Consider the following 18,573-nt stretch of genomic DNA (forward strand, 5'->3'; position numbering starts at 1 on the left):
CATTGTGGAAAGTTTGGAGTCTGTTTGATTAAGTGTGTGGACAGGTGTCTTTTATACAGGTAACGAGTTCAAATAGGTGCAGTTAATACAGGTGGAGAACAGGGGGGCTTTTTAGGCCCCTTTCACACAGGCGGACCGTTCAGATCCGCCTGTCAGTTTTTTTGGCGGATCTGAACGGTCCCCCCATACATTCCTATGGGTCATCGGATGTCAGCGGAGACATGTCTGCTGACATCCGATCCGATCGGGCAAATCTGGACGGATGGAAACCCTATTTTCCATCCGTCAAGCAGATCGGATCGGATGAGAACGGACCGACGGTCCGTTCCCATCCGATTTCCCCCATAGAGATGCATGGGGAACTGACAGCTGTGTCTCCGCACATAGTGCAGAGAACAGCTGTCATCCTCCTGCTCAGCGGGGGATCGGCGAATCGATCCCCCGCTGAGAAAAACGGACTCCGTCCGACGGACAGAGTGTGTAAAAGGAGCCTTAACCTCCCTAGCGGTATGATTCTGTCAGGAATTCTGTTCCAAAAGCGGTACAATTCTTTCCATGGAAATTTGGCGTTATGTATTAAAGGCCTACAATTCTTAGTAATTACTGACTTAAAACTTACCAAAACAAGACTCTAGTAGACATCCCAGATGTAATGAATTTGAAACACAAACACATGAATTATAATCCAATCAATAATAGAATTTTATTCAAGAAGGCAAGGAAAAATAAAGAAATTTGTCAAAGAAATTCAATACACATCCTGAGTGTGAAAAAGTTTGAAGCAGGGCACTAGACAAAGTCCGACATTGCAATCTGGGCAATAGTACCTTGTTTCCTTTCGGACTTTTCTTCCATTGCCATCCTTTTTAGAACAGCAGACGACGCACATCCTGGTAGGCGCCAACTTTTTTGGGGTGGGCGGTACAAAGTCCACAAAATGACGGCCTGTCAGGCGCTCTGGATTGCCAACATCAACAGCACGTTGTCCGGGTCTGTTTGCAGATACTGATGATGGTGTCGGGTGGTTGATGAAAATCTGCTCAGCCACTTTCCAGATAAAGTCCGAATGAACGAGGGGTATGGCAGTGTTGGCTTTGTAAAGAATATAGGCGTTCCAGAGGCACTGTTCAAGGAGATGCCTAAAAATCTTTTTGTAATACTTTTTTTGTTGCTTCCGCATCGCCGGGTAAAAGGTCATTGCCTGATCGGCTCGATCGACACCTCCCATCGTGTGATTGTAGTCGATCACGACTTGCGGCTTCTGCATATCTATTCCATGTTTTGTGCGGACCATGGCAGTGGTGGTGTTGTGCACGGTGCTCAAGAGACACACGTCCTTTTTGTCTCGCCACCGCATTGCCATCATTTTACCCTTTTGAAAGGCAACCATCTCTCCTTTTTTTAGCTTTTTCTTGCTAAACATGGATGGCATGTCCCGCCGGTTTGGCCTAACAGTGCCATACCCATCTGTTTTGTTTCGGAGCAAAACTTCAAATAGTTCCGGAGAGGTATAAAAGTTATCTGTTGTAACGCAATATCCCTGGTTCAAAAGGGGGTCCAGCAGTGAAAGGACAGAGGATGTGGCCATCCCATAGCCGCTGTACTTGGGATCGAATTTTGTACCTTTCCCGGTATAAATTACAGCATTCCATATATATCCTGTGGACGACTCACAGAGCATGTAAGATTTGATCCCGAACCGCGCTCTTTTTGATGCAATATATTGGATCCAGCTCAGGCGTCCCTTGTAGGCCATGAGACTTTCGTCCACACAAACATCCCTGTCTGGCACATAGGTCTGCTGGAAGTTTTTGACGATCGTTTGGTACACCTCCCAGATTTTCTTGAGTTTGGGCGCAGGATGCGTGGCCTCATCAAACTCCTCGTTGTTTGCAAAATGCAAATTTTTCATAATCAGAGAAAATCGATACTCGGACATCACTGTGCCTAAAAATGGAGTGGCCAGCATCTTATTCGTGGTCCAATACCATTTTTGGAGTGGTTTTCCCACCACCCCCTGAAGGATGATGAGTCCTAGAAACTTCCAGATGTCCTCGCTACTGACTGGTTCCCATTTTCTGGAAAGGGAAAATTTGGCGCGCAGCGTAGCGGGCTGCTGCTCCTGGTAACGATTGGTTTCAGCGACTATCTTTAGAATTACCTCCTCCGTTAGGAATAACTTGAGGTACGCCAGGGGGTTGTCTCTCTCCACGTTAACCTTCATCCCCGGAGAACCAGTGAAAGGGAATCTTGGGGGCGCTGCCTGGTCCGCATCACTGTCTAAAGGGCACCAAGTGCGCACATCACCTAGGTCAGGTGCGGGATCATCGGCGTCACTTTCGGGATCAGTGTCGGTGCCAGAGTCAGATGACAGATCTCCGCACGACTCACTGTCACTCTGTTCTGCTCCGTGTCGCTGCCGCTGTCGCAGTCGCTCAGCTCATCCAAAAGCGCATATGCGGGACAGCGCTTTTTTGATGCCATTTTCCAATTTTTTTATTCACGCAAAGGACAATGGCAAGGGGGCACTGAGAGGGCACTGTGTCTTTTACCACTTTTTACCAAAGTGATACAGTGATATCCTCTCAGATTACACTGTATCACCTCCCTTTTATATGTTTGTGTTTTGTGTTACTTTGATTTTTACTCCCAGTTCCGCTCCCATGCAGCATTGCTGCTGCAGGGAACGGAACCAGGAAGTCCTCCTACCGACAGACGAGCGGCGGAGATCTCACTGGCGGTCACAGCAATGAGAGCTCATCGCTGGATCGCCAGGATAAGGTAAGAGAAGCTCCGCTGCGCTCTCTGCACTGTCTGCACGCTCTGCCCATTGACCCCGAGTGTGACTCGGGGATACCGCTAATAGCAGAAAATTCCTACCCCGAGTCACGCTCGGGGATACCGCTAGCGAGGTTAAAGAAAAAATAACAGGTTTGTGAGAGCTGGAATTCTTACTGGTTGGTAGGTGATCAAATACTTATGTCATGCAATAAAATGCAAATAATTATTTAAATACCATACAATGTGATTTTCTAGATTTTTGTTTTAGATTCCGTCTTTCACAGTTGAAGAGTACCTATGATAAAAATTACAGACCTTTACATGCTTTGTAAGTAGGTAAACCTCCAACATTGGCAGCGTATCAAATATTTGTTCTCCCCATTGGATGATTTACTCTCTGTATTTGTACTGGTGGCTATTGCCACTGAAACAAAAAGTGTGGGGAAATTCCGTAACAGGGGTGAGGGTAAATCTACCTAGGCTCTTGTTCACACTGAACACAGCTTTGAAATTGTGCAACTTTATCTGAAATCGCACGACCTTCAGCGCGCATGCACCGTTGGTGTCAGCGTCTGCACGCAGGATGAAACCATGCAGGTTTAGGAGATATTAATTTTTACCTACAGGTAAGCCTTATTATTACCTCTAGGTAAAAGTTAAAAAGCGGAGTATACTACTGCTTTAAAGCAGCGCTCTAACCCCCCAAAAAATTAGCCCATTAAGCTGCGGTTCACACTAGAACATGGTGTGGGAAACCTGCGATCTGCGTGCGTCTCCTGCGTCACATTTAAATCGTACTGCTCTTGCGATCTGCAGCCACTGTCAGTGCAAACGTTAAAGACACTCCAAATGCAGGTCGCAAACGGAGTGCGTTTGCCTGCATCTGGATCGCATGGTCCAAAACGACCATACAGTGTGTTTCTAAAATAGGTGCATGCACTACTTTAGTGTGATGTGTTGCGATTTGAGCACATTATAAATGAATGGGCTCAAATCACACTGCACTGAATCGCATGTGAATTGTACAGGAATGTGGTGCGATTCCTGTGTGATTCATAGTGTGAAAAAGGGCCCAAAGATAAAATAAAAAAGCAACTTTTGCTACAATACTCACATTAAAAACAGGCTGTCCCCTGCAGTACTTCTTTCCCCCTCTAGACCTATGGGTTGAATGACGGCCAGCATCACTCAACCCACTTCCTCAGAGCCCTAGTTGTTATAAACTCCCCCCCAGCCTGTGAATGGCCTTTAAAGAAGAAGTAACACCGTGATTACCTCATCTATCTGTCACTCTGCTTCTTCCTCCTATCAGCATGCAGTACCTCTTGTCAACATTTGAACTGTTTGGCTCTGTATGCTGCTTCCTCCTCTCCCAGTCTGAGCTCTGTGGACTTCAAATGGGCTGATTCTAAGTAAAATCAGTGTACTTACATAGCTTGCATATTGAACATTTAATGATGATTTGTTTAAGTACAGAAGTGCATTATTCTTTTATATCTGCCTAGAGTTCATCTTTAAGCCAGATCTAAAAGAAGAAAACGGTATCACATACTGCTCTGACATGAAGAATCCATGTGGGGGCAGCACTGACTGTAATATAGCAAGTTGCATATTAGATGAGAATGTAGGGAATGTCTGGTAGAACAGGGTATGTATGCACTGTGTTTGACTGCTGCTTGACGCCACAAGCATCAGCATTGTCACCATGCACCTTATACTGAGGATCTCTATCTGCTGTATGTTCACATCAAGTAAGTATTAAAACCTGGACTGTACACTTTACCCTGGTGGCCTAACGATACCATTGTGTAGTGTGGAAGTTGGCAGACTTGCAGTTAGTATTCTCTTAATTTAGTGCTAGAAAGCTATGTCTATAGGCACTAGACAATACAAAACCATTGCTGCTAGCTGTGTGTCCATATGATTTGCATGTTTGCTTTGCAACACTGGGCTGGGGCTTCAATTGCCCTCCTATGCTTTGTTTCCACTCAGTGGTACGGTTCGGTTTGGTATGCAATTTTTGCCGTTTCCATTGTCAAAAGTTGTGACTGGTAGCCTAATTCCGAACCGTACCGTACCACTTTTTTGGGACCCTTTTCGTTGGGGTACCAAGCACATTAGTACTGTACCAACAGGGTGGAGCTGTTGTGGTACTGTTTTTGCTGAGGTACTGTTGGCGGTGGAAACGCAAGCCTGATCAAGGTGTACCGCTCCGAACCGTACTGAACTGTACCAAACTGAACCGTACCGCTCAGTGGAAATGAGGCATTATTCTAGAGTTGTATGTTGTTGACTGATTGTATGTAGTATTTACATAACCACAGTCAGATTACCTGGCTTCCAACTAAATCACCTCTAGACTGACTATAGAGGGAACATTAGAGTGTAAGCTCAGATAGAAAATATCTAGATCTCAAATAGTCAGATGACAGGCAAGGCATAGCGAGGTGCTCAGTTTCATAACATCTGATGAACAATGCCAACAGACTATAGCCTCGTACACACGCAACGATTATCGGACGACCAAACGGCCGTCTTTTGTCCAGTGTTGTGTTGGTTGAAATGTGCTCTAGACTGCACACAAATTTTCTCGGCCAACAACAACCAACTTCAGAAGTGATGTCATGTGATGGTTTACTTTCCGTGTGTTTTTTCTTCTCTGAGCATGCCCAGTCTTGCTCATCAGATTTTTGTCTGCCGAAATCTGTACTGACTGACGAAAAATCGGCCGTTGTGTTGACGGCCAACAAAAATTTTATAGCATGCACACCAGATTTTTTTCCGCCGAAAAGTCGCAGTCGGTTGTCGGAAGCATTATACTAACAAGCCGAAAATCGGCCGATCGGACGTTGGCCAAAAATTCCCGGCCAATAATCGATGCGTGTGTACGAGGCATAAGGCAGCCTTCTCAACCTTTTCGACACAGAGAAACCCTTAAAATAACTTTACGGTCTCAGGGAATTCCTGCTAAAAATGACTTTATCTACGAGTCATGATACATTAGTGTGATGGTCAGTGGGAAGAATGCTCCTTAAGCCCTGTACACACGTACCGATTGTCGGCCGAAAAGATTCGGCCGACGACCGATCGGCCGATTGTAGGCTTGTTAGTATGATGCTTCCGACAGCCGACAGCACACTTTCGGCCGAACAGAATCTGTCATGCAAGCATTAAAATTTTTGTATGCCGACACCAGAACGGCCGATTGTTCGCCAGTCAGTACAGATTTCGGCCGACAGACAGCAGATTTGCAAGACTGGGCATGCTCAGAAAAGAAAAAACACAGGGAAAGTTAACCATCACATGACATCACTTCTGCAGTCGGCGGACAAAATTAGTGTGCAGTCTTTTGCACTTTTCAGCGGACAGGACAGCCCGGGGACAAAAGACGGCCGATCGGTCGGCCGTCGATCAGTACGTGTGTACGAGGCATTACACATGTGGTCACAGGGAAGAATTACCCCCTTCTAGATAGCTAAAAAGATAAATGGCGTCAGCAGGAACTTATCTGAGAGGCAGAAATTGCTCATTACTCAAGGAACTCATAGCAACCTTTGGATGAACCCTAGGGATCCATGGAACCCTAGTTGAGAAGCCCTGGACTAAGGGTAAGAGTGTGCAATGTTAAAGATGTATCCACATAGAAAATATCTGTGTTCCAATTGACTTCTTAGCACTAGAATCCTAAAAAATTCTAAAGTCTCAGTAATTTGACTGCATGTTGTATATCGTACCGCTATATCGATAAAAATCAGCAGACTTTTTTTTATGTCGGATGAACCCAATTTATTTAACTACAGAGCAAGTTTAATGTTTAGTAAAATGCCATGCCAAACTATTGCTAGGAGTAGTTATTCTCACTCCATTGGACTTGTTCTGCAATGCTGGAGATGTTTTACTATTCATCTACGTTAGAACAGAAGAAGCTGCTTGTAGGAGTAATGAAACATCTTCAGCATTATAGAACAAGCCCAGTTGTATGTCAACAACTAATACGAGCTATACTACGACCAGGATGAAGGAGAACAATGAGAAACAACAAAATATAGCTATAAGTTGTCGGAACGTTGTACAAGAAGTTGTGCACTTCACAAACATACCAGGGGAAAATATTACCATGATTTTAAAATTATGACCAGGAAAAAGGATCGTCAGACTCTTCTCTCTGAAGATCACATAATACTGGTGAATAGTTGTCTAATGCCTCGTACACACGCAACGATTATCGGCCGACCGATCGTCCGTCTTTTGTCCAGAGTTGTGTTTTGTTGGTTGGAATGTGCCTAGACTGCACACGAATTTTCTCGGCCATCAAAAATCTACTTTAGAAGTGATGTCATGTGTTGGTTTACTTTCCGTGTGTTTTTTCTTCTCTGAGCATGCCCAGTCTTGCTCATCAGATTTTTGTCTGCCGAAATCTGTACTGACTGACGGAAAATCGGCCGTTGTGTTGACGGCCAACAAAAAATTTATAGCCTGCACACCAGATTTTTTTCGGCCGAAAAGTCGCAGTCGGTTGTCGGAAGCATCATACTAACAAGCCGAAAATCGGCCGATTGGTCGTTGGCCGAAAATTCCCGGCCAATATTCGTTGCGTGTGTACGAGGCATAAGTTGATCCGATTAAAGTCTGCAGAGATATTTTGTGAGAGCTGATGCGATATGTACTGTGTCTTCCATCTCTTTTTTAGGTTTTGCTCAGCAACTGACCATCTCCCAGGATCCTCCTTTCATTGTGACGACAGCTGGCCAGGAGGCTCTGATGGAGTGTGAACAAAAGACCACTGACCACAACTTGATGTACTGGTACCATCAATCAGGAGGTCAGGGTCTGACGCTTATCGCCTATATGATCAGAGGACAAAACGATCCTTTCTATGAGGAGAACAACACAAACTTTGAAATGGGGAGAACCAAAGGAGACAAGCACAGCACCTTGAAGGTGAAGTCACCGAAAACTGAGAATCAAGGGGTCTACTTTTGTGCCTCCAGTGAAGCACAGTGACTGAAAACAGCCTGGAGGCTTTGATCTAACCTCAACTGGCAGTCACAATGATGGGAAAACATAACACTACTCCTGTTGGTATAAACGTATTTGAGGTAAGCATTAGCATCCTCCCGGAGGAAACCAACATATAGAAGGTCAAAAACAAATGTTTTAACTTTTTAGAAGCTGCCTGGGGTAGGAAAGGTTGATGAGAAGATGCAAATAGCTTTATTTTAATAGTGGCAAGTGCATTAACCACTTTACGACCGCCCACATTGACACTACTGCGGCAATGTTGCACGATCCCGTCCAGCGACGTAGACCTACGTTGCTGGACTCCTCCCTTTGTGGGCGGCGCGAGTGCACCGCTGGAGGCTCGCTCCAGCTGTATTCAGACACAGCAGGAGTCGGGCTAGGGGAGGAGCGACGGTGATCACCGCTGCTCTTCCTCGATCGTCGGGGATCGAGTGAGGAGATCCGCCCGTTTGTGTAAACAAAGCGGGCGGATCTCCTAAGTGACAGGCAGGGACAGATTGCAGGATTCAGCATAGCTGAACCTGCGATCTGTCCCTGTGTCACACAGTCCCCTCCCCCCACACACGTCAGTAAGCACCAGGCATACATTAACCCCTTGATCACCAATAAAAATTAACCCCTTCCCTGCCAGTGTCATTTTTACAGTAACAGTGCATATTTATAGCACTGATTACTGTAGTAATGTCACTGGATCCCCCAAAAGTGTCAAAAATGTCAGTCAAGGGTCCGATCTGTCCGCCGCAATGTCGCAGTCCCGCAAAAAAAAATTGCAGATCGCCGCCATTACTAGTTAAAAAAAAAACAATAAAAATGACATAAATTTCCCATAGTTAGTAGCTGCGATAACTTTTGCGCAAACCAATCAAAATACGCTTACTGTGATTTCTTTTACCAAAAATATGTAGCAGAAAAAAAAATTGGCAAAAAAAGTAAAAAAAATTAGATTTTTACATTTTTTTGGGGGGAATTTCATATAAAAAAAATGTGAAAAATATTGTTATTTTTTCCAAATTGTCGCTCTTTTTTTGTATATAGAGCAAAAAGTAAAAATCGCACAGGTGATCAAATACCACCAAAAGAAAGCTCTGTTTGTGGGGAAAAAGGACATCAATTTAATTTGGGTACAACATCGCACGACCGCGCAATTGTCCATTAGAGTAACGCAGTGCCGAATCGCAAAATATGGCCTGGTCAGGAAGGGGTAAAATCTTCCGGTCTTAAAGCGGTTAAAAATACGCTCATTGAGAATTTTTTTTGTCAAAGACATGTAGCTAAATACATTTTGGCCTAAATTTATGACAAAAATTTAATATATTGGATATTTTTTAACTGTCAAAGTAGAAAACTGAATCTTACCTGTAAAATTCCTTTCTCTGAGTCCTCCGACAGTCGCCGCCCTCTTCATATTCGTCACAATGGGGTATTAGACTTTGCTCCGAAGGAGTAGCTAGACAACAGAATATGTTAATATAAAAGTTTTAACACATCCCACCCCCAGGGGGTGGTCCCCTCAGTCAATACCCTCCCACTTCCTGTATCCATACTCCAGTTTCAGTGGAATAGCAGTAGAGAGTACAATCAACCCCAAAAGAGGGGCGGGGGCGGCGACTGTCGGAGGACTCAGAGAAAGGAATTTTACAGGTAAGATTTTACAAAAATTCCGTTTTCTCTTACGTCCTCCGACAGTCGCCGCCCTCTTCATATTCGTCACAATGGGGACGTCCCAAAGCAGTGCAAACATGAGGGGTGGGAAACGCAGCCGCGCCCAAGGCAACGCCGTCTCCACAGCAGAGAAAGGAACCTTACCAAAGGAAGGAAACCATCTGGGCAACAGAAGAAAAAACTTGCTCAACAGAAGCAAAAATCCCAGGAAAACAAATAACCCAGGGATAACAACATGTATCCCAAACAGCCAAGGAGCCCATACAAGAGGCTCTAAGGAACTGCCGCACTAAGAACCTTGCGGCCAAAGGAAGCATCTGCCGATGCCTGAACATCCACCCTGTAGAATTTCGTGAAGGTGTGAACGGACGACCAAGTCACCGCCTTACACACCTGGGCCACAGAAGCCCCATGACGACAGGCCCAAGACGTACTCAGAGATCTTGTAGAGTGCGCCTTCACAGGCACAGGGGGAACTTTCCCCTTCAAAGCATAGGCCTGTTCCACGGTCTGTCTGATCCATTTGGCAATGGTAGAGGCCGACGCAGTCAAGCCCTTCCGAGGTCCCTCAGGAAGGACAAACAAGGAATCCGACTTGCGGAAAGATTCAGTCGATGTCAGGTAAACCCTAATCGCCCGAACAACATCCAAGGAATGCAGCTCCACCTCCTTCGGATGCTTGGGCTTCGCGCAGAGCGAAGGCAGGACAATATCCTCATTGATGTGAAAATCCGAAACCCTCTTCGGAAGAAAAGAAGGGTTAGGTCGCAAGACCACCTTATCTAGATGAAGGACCAGATACGGAGACCTGCATGACAAAGCTGCCAGCTCCGAAACCCTGCGAGCCGAAGTGATCGCCACCAAAAAAGCGACTTTTTTGGACAACATGGACAACGAGATCTTCCTGATCTGTTCAAAGGGAGCATGTTGTAGCACGGACAGAACAAGATTCAAGTCCCAAGGAGGTAAAGGTTCCCTCCTAGGAGGGACCAGATGTCGCACCCCTTGAACAAAGGTACTAACCAAGGAGTTAGACGCCACAGGACGTTGAAAAAGAACGGCCAGCGCAGACACCTGACCTTTGACCGTAGCCAGCGCCAAATGCTGGTCGACACCCGTCTGAAGGAAGGACAACACCCTAGACACCGAGTAAGTGCGAGGTGAAAACCCCCTGGACTCACACCAGGCAAAATAGGCCTTCCAAGTACGGTGATAGACCTTCCCCGAGGAAGACTTCCTCGCGTTAATCAAAGTGTGAATGACCTCCGGAGAGAGACCCCTATCCTTCAGGACCTCGGTTTCAACAGCCAGACCGTCAAGGCCAGCGACTGTAAAGCAGGATGGAATATCGGCCCTTGAGACAAGAGATCTTCTCGAAGAGGCAGACGCCAAGGAGCGTCGACCGCCAGGTTCACGAGATCCGCGTACCAGGACCGGCGAGGCCAGTCCGGTGCCACAAGAATCACCGTGTGTGGTTCCGAGTTTAACCTGCGAAGGAACCTGGGCAGCAATTGAATCGGCGGGAACACATACAGCAGCCGATACTGGTGCCACGGGGCCACCAACGCGTCGGACGCGTCTGCCCGAGGATCGTCCGTCCTTGCCACGAACCTCTTTACCTTGTTGTTCAGACGAGACGCGAACAGGTCCACTTCCGGAAGACCCCACTTCGCGCACAACATCTGGAAGACAGCCGGGTGGAGAGACCATTCCCCCTGATCCAGGGTCTGGCGACTCAGATAATCCGCCTGCCAGTTCTCCACCCCCGGAATGTGTACCGCCGATATCGCCGGGACATGAGTCTTGGCCCAAGAAAGAATGCCGGCCACTTCCCGAGCCGCTCGGGCACTCCTGGTGCCCCCTTGGTGATTGACGTAAGCCACCGCCGTGGCATTGTCCGTCTGCACCCGAACCGGACAGCCGCGCAGCCTGTCCGTCCAACGGTGAAGGCAGAGATTTATCGCACGCAACTCCAGAATGTTGATCGGAAGGGAGGATTCCTCCTCCGACCAAGTCCCCTGGGCGGACAGAACGCCCAGAACACCACCCCGGCCCGACAGGCTGGCATCCGTGGTGATCACCGTCCATGAAAGAGGACGAAAAGACTTTCCCCCCGACACCGCCGGGGACTGGAGCCACCACAGAAGATCCCTTCTGGTGCGACGGCTCAACGAAATCTGGACATCCAGAGACTGCGGACGCCCGTCCCACTTGGACAGAATCTCCGCTTGGAGACCCCTCGTGTGAAACTGGGCAAAGGGAATTGCCTCGAAAGCCGAGACCATCAGACCCAGACACCGCATGCACTTCCGCAGGGATGAGCACGGAACGTCCCTGAGGGACTGGACTTCTCCCTGAAGAACCTTGATTTTGTCGTCCGGTAGGAAGACCTTCGCTTGGACCGAGTCCAGGATCATTCCCAAATAGGGAAGACGAACCGCCGGGCACAGTGTCGATTTTGGATAATTTATCGTCCAACCAAACTCCTGCAGAGTCTGCACCGTGACGGACAGATCCTTCTCCAGACCCTGGCTGGTCGCAGACCGAACCAGAATGTCGTCCAGATACCCCAGGACAGAGATGCCCTGGGCCCTTAACAAGGCCAGCAGTGGCGCAAGTACCTTGGTGAAAACCCGCGGAGCCGAAGCGAGGCCAAAAGGCAACGCCACGAATTGGTAGTGATCCTCCGCAATGGCGAATCGAAGGTACCTCTGGTGACCCTCGAAAATGGGGATGTGTAGGTATGCATCCTTCAGATCGATGGAGGCCATGAATTCCCCCAGAACCAGGGCAGCCACCACCGACCGCAGAGATTCCATGCGGAACTTGCGAACCCGCACAAAGCGGTTCAGAGCCTTCAGGTCCAGAATTGGACGAACCTTGCCCTCCTTCCTGGGTACAGTGAACAGATTTGAATAGAACCCCCGAAATCTGTCCCGATGAGGCACCGGGACCACCACTCCCTGAGCTCTCAGGTCCCGCACCGCCAGGTGCAGATCCCGCAAACGCTCCGGAGACAGTTGAAGATTTGAGGGAAAGCCACCAAAACGCGTCTAAGCACCTGCGTCCAACTCGCGACCGCCTGGGCCGCCATAAGGGAAGCAAACAGAGCTTTTAGCATAGAACCCATAATAGAATAGGTATGACGGGCAAGAGACTCCAGCCTCTTGTCTGTGGCATCCCGGAATACCAGGGTATCCTCAGCAGGAATCGCAGTGGACTTATTCAGAACCGCGATCGCGTGATCCACAGGAGGTGGTACACACCAACGCTCGTCAGTAGCGGGCGTAAAAAGGATAACGCAGTTTAAACCTACTGGGTACCTGGCTGAACGCTCGATGGCAGGCCGGGAAAACCACTGACCCACAACCTGCGACCAGGGGGATCAGCCCGAGTCCCAGCCCGCACGAATCCTCCTCATCAGAAGAACTAACTAACGCTGACAAAATGAACAGCTAAGCAAACAGAGAGAAAAAACTCAAACAAAATCAAAAAAGAATAGAGAAAAGGCTGAGACAAATGCCCCAGCATAGAGACATCCAGCTACTCCTGACAAGCTAGACATTGAAACTGGAGTATGGATACAGGAAGTGGGAGGGTATTGACTGAGGGGACCACCCCCTGGGGGTGGGATGTGTTAAAACTTTTATATTAACATATTCTGTTGCCTAGCTACTCCTTCGGAGCAAAGTCTAATACCCCATTGTGACGAATATGAAGAGGGCGGCGACTGTCGGAGGACGTAAGAGAAATTGTTATTTTTTCAAAATTGTCGCATTTTTTTTATTAATATCGCAAAAAATGAAAAGCGCAGAGGTGATCAAATACCACCAAAAGAAAGCTCTGTTTGTGGGGAAAAAAAAGGACATAAATTTCGTTTGGGTACGGGGTAGCAATTGTCAGTTAAAGTCGCCCAGTGCCGAATCGCAAAAAGAGGCCTGGACATAAGACAGCAAAATCCTCCGGTGGTAAAGTGGTTAATTTAGAACAGAGGTACTGAATTAAAATTTACAAAGGTCCAGTCAGTAAAATATTCTTCCAGCAGAGGTCCGAATCCCATGTTTGTGCAATGACCGCCCTGTATCCTCGCAACCCATAACCTGCTTGTTAACTTGGATAGCCCCCGCCCTCTGTCTATAGCTGTCCTGCCTCCAGCGGTTGGCTCTGTGAGACTGGCAGTGGTGATGGCTGTGGGCAGAATGACTCTAAAGGGTGGGAACGCAGGAGTCCGGATGAGACATTAACTGGGTCCGGATCCGGACCGCGGTCCGCCATTTAGTGATGCCTGATTTAGAAGTTAGTCCTGAGGATATTTTTTGTTAATATTCGGCACAGCACAGTGATGGTCATGTGATTTCCTGTGCCTACAATAACTCGAGAACTTGGTTTCTGAAGCAGCATTGTGACAATGTTCCTCCTCCAGAAGATCCTCCTCTACTTCACCATACCATCTGGTAAGCAAAGAAGGAGAACTACATGATATGATAAAGGGTCATTTTACTATACACACTGCAATCCTGGCTGTAGAGCAGTGTTAATTTTGGCAGAAAATTTCAATTTAGTTTTAGTCTTAGGACTAAAATGGCACTTTAGTCCCATTTTAGTCTTCTGCAAGTGTTTTAGTTTTAGTCGTATTTAGTCGACTAAAACGTCCTACATTTTAGTCGACTAAAACGTCCTACATTTTAGTCGACTAAAACGTCCTACATTTTAGTCGACTAATACGTCCTACATTTTAGTCTTCTATAATGGAATTAGTGTAGTTCAATTGTAATTTGTAATGCATTATTTAAGCATTTCTCTACAATTTCCAATCTCATTATATACTACTGCTGGTCCTGGAGTGAAAAATCTAATATGTTATTATTTATGGTATTAAGCTTTGAGCATGCACCAGTGTTAATTTTGGCAGCAAATTTCGATTTAGTTATAGTCTTTTGACTAAAATGCCATTTTAGTTTTAGTCGTATTTTAGTCATCTGAATTGTTTTAGTTTTAGTCGTATTTTAGTCTACTAAAATTGTGTTAATTTAGTCGACTAAAACATTTTAGTCAGTTTTAGTCGACAAAATTAGCACTGCTGTACAGTCTTTCCAGAGTCTCCTTTAGATTTATCAAAACTATATAATGTGAGAACCTACCGGGACTATCAAATGAATTTGTATTCAATCAGACTGTAAGATCTTAAGATTATGCAGTTATATTGTTACATATGTGGGACGCTTCAAACTATTTTGGTTCTGGTGGATGGCAATCAGTTGGGACTGCTGGCAAAATCTTTCCACAAAAGATATTGACCGAAGAAGCATCTGCTGCAATTTTCAAAATATAAAGTTAATTTAAAATTTTAACTGGAGTAATGATTGGCTTTGGTAGATGATTATATCTGGAAAGAGGAATAAAAAGATGGCGGGTGAATACGTTGTATTGCATTCACCCAAAACTGGAATAGCTGTTTCAGGAAGCCTACCCAATAATGGCATTTATAACTATTGATATATATGGGTAGTTAAAACTTAGTTATATTATTATAAGATGCTAATAAGGTATTTTCTTTATGTGCAGGTCTGGCCCAGACACTGACCATCTCTCAAACCCCCCAGCTTATTGTAAGCCACCCTAATGAAGACGTTCGCATGGACTGCGCTCAGCTGACCACAAATCATGGCTACATGTACTGGTATTACCAAGAAGCCAATCGGGAGCTAAAGTTAATTGCCAGTGGTATTCAGGGACAGGATCCCATTTACGATGATAACGACAAAGGTCAGTTGGTCTATGAGATGGGGAAGCTGAGTGACAACAAGCACACCTACCTGAAGATCAAGACATTAGAATCTCAGAATGAAGGAGTTTATTACTGTGCATCCAGTGCTGCACGGCGATTGAAAACAGCCTGAAGCCTTTGATCTAACCTCAACAGGAATCTCAATGGGAACACTCACTGAGCTCACACTAATAAGCAAAACAGCATTAACAAAGTGAAATCTAATAAAAACATTACACATAATTTAACTGAATAGCTTTTGAGTATCAATGGGCTGGATTTTTCACTCGGCCACATAGGCTGTAACCTAGGGTGCCATTGTCGCGGGGGGGCTGCTGGGCTCAGGATTCCTAAGTGCCATGGATCCTAGTGGGCTGCCCCATAGGATCCAGGAAACTTTGTAGAGTTGCAACTGGTGCCATGTGCTGGAATACTCTGCTAACTGCCCTACAACTCCCTCAATTGCCCCTAGCCATCTGCACTGCGCTCATCTTCCTCAAAGGCCCCAAGCCCCCTTTACTGCTCCCAGTCCCTTGCAGTTTTCTGCAATGTCTCCCAGCAACCACCAGTGCTCACCTCAGTGCCAGAGCTACACAGCCCCAAGCCTCCTGCCAGTTTGCCCATGTAAGGCTCCTCTTGCACGAGAAGGACTCCGTTGTGATCAGCAGGGCATCTGTCTGTTGATCCCCTGCCGATTGGAGCAGATCGGGCAGATGACAGGCCGGCACAGTTTCTGCTGAGGGGACACGGAGGAAGCCCGCTCTGCTCTATAGGCAGCCGGGTGTAAACAGACTGCCCTCTGATCCGCCTGGACCGAGTAAGACAGAGCCCCTTTTGTTTTATTTGTTTTTAGAGGATCAGATTATAGGCAGGTGGGTGTAAACAGACACAAGTGTATTTGTACCCCCTGGTCCACAGGGGTGAATGGACCATCCAACCAGGTCTGCCTGAAAAACTAATAGGCGGACCTATTCAGACCCTTGCTGTGAAAGAGGCCTAAGGTTTATCAGTTTGTATCCTGTTCTTTGAAAAAAAAAGCAATACTTATGTGCAGTTTCATCTATAGCCGCCATCTTTCCCTCAAGCCTATATATAGCAGTGTTATATTCACAGGACCAGGATTTTTCCCAGCAATCCCTTCAGAGAGAGAGGTAGAGTTCACACACCATGTCAAATGGCTTCACAATTTTGGAAAGGTTCAAGGCAAGTACTGTATCCAGGACTTAACAGAACTAGTGAATGCCAGTACCTCATGCAGTGTGTCAGGTCATGATAGCAGCGGGCAGAGGCAGAGTCCGTTATCCAAGCAAGGGTCAGAGCAGGCAGCAATCAGCAGCATATCTGTTATCCAGGCTGAAGTCAGAGCACAAGACAGTCAGTAGCATAGCTGTTATCCAGACAAGGGTCAGGGTAGGAAGCAATCAATAGAGAAATCCATTTCCAGACAAGGGTCAGCCAAGGGGTCAAGCAACAGTAGAATAATAAGGTAAGGTAAGGGTATGGGAGCAAAGAAGCAGAATAATATCACAAGCACCAAGCCCTTGTTCAAATGGAGCTCCACATGGTTGCAACCAATCAGGACAGAGATGGCAGAGTGGTACATGTCTACCGCAGCCTGGCAAAGAGGGTTGCTGCCTAAAGGGGAAATGTTGCCAATGGGACTATTGATACCTGCAGTCTGGGGAGAGAGAGTGAAGTGATAGGCGATGGAGAGGCAGATTATAAAGAAGCAGGGATGGGTGGTGCAGAAATGGCCATTATTGGAGCCTATCTAACACTCCTAACACCTCTCACGCCCCGGTGTGTATGTGGGAAAAAACCACCTTGGAGAGAAAGAATTTTACCTTGTGCCAGGCGGGCACATTAAAATGTAAGCGGCCAATCTTTTATTGTATTTATTTTTTTATTAAATAAAACGTTATTACACTATATCTTGCTTTCCCATTGTCTCTATATGTATACATCTGCCTGAGACTTCTACTAGAGGATTTGGAGAGAAGGAGGAGTGAGTGGAAGGAGTTATCCCAAATATACAGTCCAATGCTGATTCTAAATAGCCAGAGGAAAATTGATGTGGAGGAGAAAGGTGTAGGATTGATCCATCCTAAATACAGATCCAAGGCTCCATAGGTCTGTGTGACCTGCTACTATCTGGTAAGCAGGATTGATTACCACAATTATAACAACGAGCACGAGGTGGAGCACTTGGATTGAAGATTCATTTATCACAAGTTTTATGTGCCATCGTTTTTTTACGGACTAAATATTCACTATTTTGCACGTATTGTTTATTATTAATTTTCACTAATGGCAGTCACTCATTTTATCACAAATATCGTTATAACAGTGCATATTTATATTTTATTATATTGCTTGGATTATTATTACATAACTGCGGTTATACATTGGCCATCCTTGAGCCATTTAGAAGGTATATTCAGTCACCTAGAGCACTGTTTTTTTTTTCCTGTGTGAGTTTATTTTATTTTTTGAATTTTGTCATAAATTGGATCATTGTAGATATAGGTTTTTTTATACCTACCACACTCACAGAGGTATACTATCAATATACATTGATCACGCAACCACAAAATAGGTGTCACATATCATTTTCACATTAATGTTGCACATCTAAAATAACTGCAGCAAATACAAGCAGAGACATACTTGAGACCTTGAGACAAAAGAGACCCACCAATACCAGCGCCTTCTTTACATATTAATATAAAAGTTTTTTTTGTGGTACACACAAAGGAAAGGGGCAGCAGGTACACACTTAAAACTTTAAAAGGGCAGAACCAGGCGCCTTCACCCGCATCAATATATTAGAAAGAATTTTATGTCTGACCTTGGGTACCAGTTAAATCCTTATTTTGGAACATATGATTTTGTATTAAGGATGAACTCCAAGCCAAATGCTGAATAATAAAGTTGAAATACACATTAATTGTTTGGCAGGCCCTTGCACTATATAGTTGATAAAAGATCGGTGTCAAAGGATCTGCAAATATGTCTGGCCACTTTTGTAAATACAATTTATGTAACTTCACTAGAAAGCACAACTGCTAGAATAAAACCACTTTCTATTTGATGTTTAAAGAATATAGTGGTGTCACCTTGCCCACAATCTTCTGATTGGACAATAAAGGAGGAAGAAGCAAACCAATGAGTTATTAACTCTACTCGGATTGCTCTCTCTTCTTCCATGTCAGCACATGCGCATGCTGCAAAGCCTGATTGGCCCTTAGTTCTGCCCCCCCCCCCCCCCTTCCAGCTTCAGTACTGCTATGGATGACAAGAGGAATGTACTAAGAAAGATATACTGTAGCTATACTGTACAT

The 18,573-nt window shown here is 45.7% G+C and overlaps 1 gene segment (V, D, J or C); it reads left to right on the forward strand.

Annotated features, from left to right (window-relative positions):
• Positions 1-4,428: 4,428 nt before the first annotated feature.
• Positions 4,429-15,504, forward strand: LOC309563684 (T-cell receptor beta chain V region LB2-like). The segment is given in 3 exons: positions 4,429-4,532; positions 7,472-7,722; positions 15,031-15,504.
• The last annotated feature ends 3,069 nt before the right edge of the window (positions 15,505-18,573 follow it).

This window comes from Pelophylax lessonae, assembly GCF_965119305.1.
Source record: "Pelophylax lessonae genome assembly, chromosome: 9".
Taxonomy (NCBI): Eukaryota; Metazoa; Chordata; class Amphibia; order Anura; family Ranidae; genus Pelophylax; species Pelophylax lessonae.